Source organism: Bos grunniens, chromosome 11, assembly GCF_055505025.1.
Source record: "Bos grunniens cultivar Pamir isolate PY7600 chromosome 11, Bosgru_T2T1.0, whole genome shotgun sequence".
In the NCBI taxonomy this organism is placed as follows: Eukaryota; Metazoa; Chordata; class Mammalia; order Artiodactyla; family Bovidae; genus Bos; species Bos grunniens.
Window position 1 is genome coordinate 61,357,547 of NC_141175.1, and position 6,367 is coordinate 61,363,913.

The 6,367-nt window shown below is 45.8% G+C and overlaps 1 non-coding gene across 1 annotated transcript; it reads left to right on the forward strand.

The window, feature by feature from the left end:
- Positions 1-2,638: 2,638 nt before the first annotated feature.
- Positions 2,639-2,712, forward strand: TRNAN-AUU (transfer RNA asparagine (anticodon AUU)). The gene has a single exon. It is a non-coding gene; the product is annotated as a tRNA-Asn (tRNA).
- Positions 2,713-6,367: the final 3,655 nt, after the last annotated feature.

Below are 6,367 nucleotides of genomic sequence, written 5' to 3' on the forward strand. Positions count from 1 at the left end.
TAGGATGAACTGGGAGATGAGCATTTACACATAGACACTGCGTGCATGCTTAGTCGCTCAGTTATGTCCAACTCTTTGCAATCCTATAGACTGTAGCCCACCAGGCTCCTCTGTCCATTGGATTCTCCAGGCAAGAATACTGGAGTGGGTTGTCATGCCCTCCTCCAGGGGATCTTCCCAACACAGAGACTGAACCCAGGTCTCCTGCATTGCAGGCAGATTCTTTGCCATCTGAGCCACTAGGGAAGCTCATATAGACATTACCATGTGTAAAACAGATAGCTAGCAGGAAGCTGTTGTATAGCACAGAGTGCCCAGCTCTGTGCTCTGTGATGACCTAGAGGGGTGGGATGGGGGTGGGAGGGAGGTCCAAGAGGAAGTAGATATATGTATACATATAACTGAGAGACAGGGAAGCCTGGCATGCTGCTGTCCATGGGGTCCAAATAGTCAGACACAAAGGAATGGCTGAACAACAGCAATAGCTGATTCACTTCATTGTGTAGTAGAAACTAATACAACATGGTAAAGCAATTATACTCCAATAAAAAAATTTCAAATGGCATCCACTGAAAGACATGTATAAGAATGTTCGTGGCATCTTTATTCACAATAATCCCCAAACTGGAAACAACCTGAAGGCCCATCAAGACCAGAAAAGATAAACAGTGACTTATCCATCCAATGGGGTTAGAAGGAGAATAAACTGTATTGCCCACAATAACTTGGGAATTTCACGGACACAATGTCAAGCATAAGAACTCATGTATTGGGACTCCTCTGGTGGTGCACTGGATAAAAATCTGCCTGCCAATGCAGGGTACACAGTTTTGATCCCTGGGGCAGGAGGATTCCACATGCCCTGGGGCAGCTAGGCCCGTGCTCCACAACCATTGGAGCCTGTGCACCTAGAGCCTGTGCTCTGCAGCAGGAAAGGCTAGTGTAAAAGGGAAGCCCGTGCACTGCAACTTGAGAGTGGGCCCCAGCTGCAGAAACTAAAGAAAGCCGGAGTGCAGCAACGAAGACCCAGAGCAGCCAGGAATAAATAAATAAATAAAAATTTTAAAAAGAGAAGGAACTCATATATTTTACTGTCTGTACATTACACCTCAAAGAAAAAAGTTAAGGATGATGGACTTGAGGGTTTCAGATGAGAAACAGTGTAGGAGAGGACCAGGCCCTGCAATCCAGGGCTGAAGCAGATCCCAGGGAGGCTGATGGAGTCTGAGAAAGGAGGGAACCACGTGCCCCCTGGACAACTGAGCCCCTCAATAGTGACGTGATTGTAGGGACTTCCCTGGTGGTCCAGTGCCTAAGACTCTGAGAGTCAAATGCAGGGGGCATGGGGTTGATTCCCAGTTGGGGAGCTAAGATCCCAAGATCCCACATGCCCTGTGGCACAAACAAAAATTTACAAAAAACAAAAGCAAAAAATAAAACAGTGACATGACGTGAAACAGCTATGAAAACCTACTTTGCAAAGTGGGTGGCACTGTATTCAGTTCAGTTCAGTTCAGTTCAGTCTGTCAGTCGTGTCTGACTCTTTGTGACCCCATGAACTGCAGCACACCAGGCCTCCCTGTCCATCACCAACTCCCAGAGTTCACTCAAACTCATGTCCATCGAGTCAGTGATGCCATCCAGCCATCTCATCCTCTGTCATCCCCTTCTCCTCCTGCCCCCAATCCCTCCCAGCATCAGAGTCTTTTCCAATGAGTCAACTCTTGGCATGAGGTGGCCAAAGTACTGGAGTTTCAGCTTTAGTATCATTCCTTCCAAAGAAATCCCAGGGCTGATCTCCTTCAGACTGGACTGGTTGGATCTCCTTGCAGTCCAAGGGACTCTCAAAAGTCTTCTACAACACCACAGTTCAAAAGCATCAATTCTTCGGTGCTCAACCTTCTTCACAGTCCAACTGTCACGTCCATACATGACCACAGGAAAAACCGTATTATTAATGGTTTATTCAATGAAACTGCCGGTTCCAGCTGCTTCCTCCCTGTCTGGCCCAGGTCTGGCCCCCAAATCCACTGCAGCTTCTGTTGGGCAACACTGTGGACACCTCCCCACACACACAGTGCACACACACACCGCACACCACATGGCACACTCTCACAAGGACCAAACCTGGATAAAGGCTTTAGTGACACCATATCAGTGGAGTAGCCCTGGCTGGCCCACTACAGCTGAGGTCCTCTAGGACAAGCCTGGTCACACTGGGCTCCTTTTCCTCTGAACTGAGCTCCTCTCTAAGGGACTTCCAGCTCTCAGGCACATTCAATGTCCCCTGTCTGCTCACCAGTCTCTCGGGACCTCCATGTATGTGACCCAGGACAGACCCGGCAGGCCACAGGGGACCATGAACAATAGCTGCCAGGCACAGCAGTTATCCTCAGCCAACACTGTTGCTGTTTTTGTCACTAAGTTGTGTCCAACTCTCTTTGACCCCATGGACTGTGGCCCACCAGGCTCCTCTGTCCATGGGATTCTCCAGGCAAGAATACTGAAGTAAGTTGCCATGCCCTTTTCCAGGGGATCCTCCTAACTCAGGGATCAAACCTGCATCTCCTGCTTGGTAGTGGTTCTTTATCACTGAACCACCTGGGAAGCTAAGATTATATCCATCCAAAAATGGATAGTCTCTGTGGCGCAATCGGTTAGCGCATTTGGCTATTAATCAAAAGGTTCATGGTTCGAGCCCATCCAGGGACGAATTGGCTTGGACTCTAGCCATGTCTCAACTGTGGGGCTTACCTTGTGGCCCAGCTGGTAAAGAATTTGCCTGCCACGTGGGAGACCTGGGTTTGATCGCTGGGTTGGGAAGATCCCCTGGAGAAGGGAAAGGCTACCCACTCCAGTATTCTGACCTGGAGAATTCCATGGACTGTATAATTCATGGGGTCGCAAAGAGTCGGAACAACTGAGCAACTTCACTTTTATACTTTCACTTTCTTTCAAAAATGGGTAGGACACTTACTTCCTGAGTCTTCATTTTCTCTTCAATAAAACAACTAGGTCCCAGTTAATTTTTAAGGGAGATACGTTAGACAGGCATCATACATTTCTCAAATTCAGTCTAAGCTAAAGGCAGGCAGCAACCCAGCTCCTGGCTGTGAGGCTCCAAGTTCAGGCAGGGTGCATCCCAGGAGTTTGGGCAGCACAAGCTAAGCCCTGTGCAAAGATTCTAGGTCGGCAGGAGAGTGACCTAATTAAACACACAGGCTTATTCTTAGATGAGGAGCCCCAATTAAGGCCCCTGGGCAGCCACAGCGCAAAGGCACAGCCCTAGAAGTGACCGGAATAATTCTTATTTTTAAACAGCAGTTACTTACTTCTGATTATAAAACTAGCACATATTCATCAGAGCACGTTTGGAAAATACAGAAAATACAGACAAGAAAATGCTACCCAGAGATAGCCACTGTTTTTCCTTATTTCCTCATGGGTATGGAAATATTTACACGTTTGACTTTTGGGGGGAATATATATTCATATAATGTAAGTGAAAAAAAGAGACAAAAATAAACAGTGTGATCCTAAATTTGTTAGAATTGTCATAGGGATATAGTTTCCTATCTTGTTTCTTTCACTCAGTACTAAAATACAAACATCTCCTCTATCTCATTAAATATTCAGCTACTTGATTTAGTTTTAGATTTTTGTGTGTGTGAACCATTTTTAAAGTGTTTATTGATTTTGTTATGAGACTGCTTCCGATTTATGCTGTGGTCCCTTAATCCTGAGGTATGTGGGATCCTAGCTCCCTGAGCAGGGATTGAGCCCACACCCCCTGCATTGGAAGGCAAAGTCCCAACCACTGGACTGCCAGGAAGTCCACAGCTACTTGCTTTTTAATGACTGCATAGTGTCCATCATATAGAATAATGTATAGACTCTTCCCTTGTGATGGGGTATTGACATTGTTTCCAGTTTTTCAAATAACTTTACAGTGGACCTCTGCATACATCTCGAATTTTTTTCTTGGGCTAGATTTCCAGAAGTAAAATTTATTTAAGACTCTCATTATACATGACCAAAGGGCTTTCTGAACATTTGAAGCCATTGGCACTGCTATGAGCAAAGTTAGAGCCATCATTGTGCCTGTGGCATGTCTTGATTCTTGTAATAACAACCAGAACTCCTTTATTAACTGGTAGTAGACTCAGATCCAACCCAGAGGCCAGTGTCAGCAGGTATCATTTCCTTAGAGTCACCTGGACTTTGTAACAAAGCACAATCCTGGCGTAAGTCAGCTTTCACTAGATGAGGCTGCTGTAACAAACAGTCCTAGAATTTTAGGGACTTACAGTGAGGAAGCTTTCCCTCTCGCCCGAATTACTCATCAGATACGACTCAACTGTGGCTGTCTTCCATATGCCATCTTGTTCCAGGACCCAGGCTGAAGGAACCACCCCGACTCCATTCTCATGGTCAAGGACAAAGAGGCAGAACAAAGAAGCCCACCTTGGCTTTTGAGGCTTTGACACAGACATGGTGAGCATCACTCTCACTTCCGTTAGCCCAGGAAGGTGATCAATCCAGAGCCAGTGAGAGGAAGAAGTACCAATATATTCCTCCCACGGGGACAGAGCTCACATCCAAGTGTGCAGAACCCTCTACAGAGTAGACAGGAAATAACTGGGAGCAAGAATACAACTGACCAGGGACTTCCCTGGCAGTCCAGTGGTTAAGACTTCGAACTTCCAATGCAAGGGGCACAGGTTCAATCCCTGGTCGGGGATCTAGGCACCCACATGCCTCGTGCATAAATCGTGCTGTGTGGCACAGCCAAGAAAATTTAAAAATAAAAATTATATAGCCAACTACAGCTCTGAGCTCTCAGATACAAGGCTCCCAGCTTGCCATCACATCCTGGAATGTGACCTCTGGAATGTTTGGCAGGGAATTTCCCCAGTGGTTCAATGATTAAGACTCCATGCCTCCAGTGCCAGGGACCCAGATTCAACCCTCAGTTGGGGAACTAAGATCCCCAAAAGCCAGACAGTTCGGCCAAAAACAAAAAAGGAATGTTTGACAACCAGAATCCCTCTCCCTGTGGAAACTCCCATGCCCTAGAAAGCATCACCGGTAGTGCATGAAGGGGGTCACCTAGGTTTCAAATACAAGAAAATACATATGTGCTTGTATGTGTGTGTATTTATGTAATATACTTATAAGTGGCTCCATTAAAAATAGTAAAGATATACTGTTATATTTTCAAAAGTTAAAAGAAAAGCCTTATGTATAACAGGCTACTATTTCTTTTTTAAAGAGGGAGCATACTTACACTTAATACATACAATTTATGCTTATATATGCATAAAACATTTCCCAAAAGTCAGTAAGAAGCCAGTAGTTGTGGTTATTTTAAGAAAGTGAACTAAGGGACTGCGGGTGGAGAGGGGAGACTCTTCACTGTATACTCTTATTTACAATTTGATTTTTTTTCCTTGTGTTTATATTTCCTCCCCGTCTCCAAACTTTTTTATAAATCTTTTGGCTATGTTGCATGGCATGGGGGATCCTAGTTCCCCAACCAGGAATCAAATCACACCCCCTGCATTGGCAGCGCAGAGTCTTAACCACTGGACCACCAGGGAAGTCCCTCCAGATTTTTTTTAATTAGAATCTTTTAAAATTGTCCTTTCTCAATCTGCTCCCACCCATGTCACACAGACTCCCCATCTGTTCTTTCTTCATCTCTCCCACACCAGGAAATGCCCTAATTCCTATACCTCAGTTTTAGAAAGCAGAGTTCCCAGAAAGCACTGGAAAATCCAGAAAAGCAAATAGCAACAGGCCCCCGAATCTAGTTGTGCAGGTCATGCTCTGTTATGGGTGGCCAGTTAAGCCCCTTGGAGCAAGGTGAGGTTGAAGGATGGGGATAATTCTCTTGCAGGAGTCAGGAGTCTTGCACCCAGGAGGGAGCTAGAGAGATGGGGACAAAAGGAGATAGAAGGAAGGCAATAAAGTTTGTGAAGGAAGCTAGTGGTGCCCCCAAGTAAGGACACTCTAATGACGGAGCTGCCTGTGTGCCACCAGCTGCCCTAACCCATGCTCTGTCCTCCCGACATCCCCAGTCTGCTCAAAATCTTCTGTAAAGCCCCCTCTACCACACATGCTTGGGGCAAGCTAGTCCCTTTGTAGATACCTAAAGGGCTGAAATTTACCATCTGGAACCATGGAACAGGGCAGCATTCATAGAAACAATAGCTTACATCAGAGATAATATGAGAATACAATTTCCAGAGAAACAATGGAGATCCTGGGAAGTACTTCGGCTTTCTAGAAGGCATGGACTTTGGAGTCCAAACCAAGCTTCTTGTTGTTCAGTTGCAAAGTCATATCCAACTCTTTGCGTTCCCAT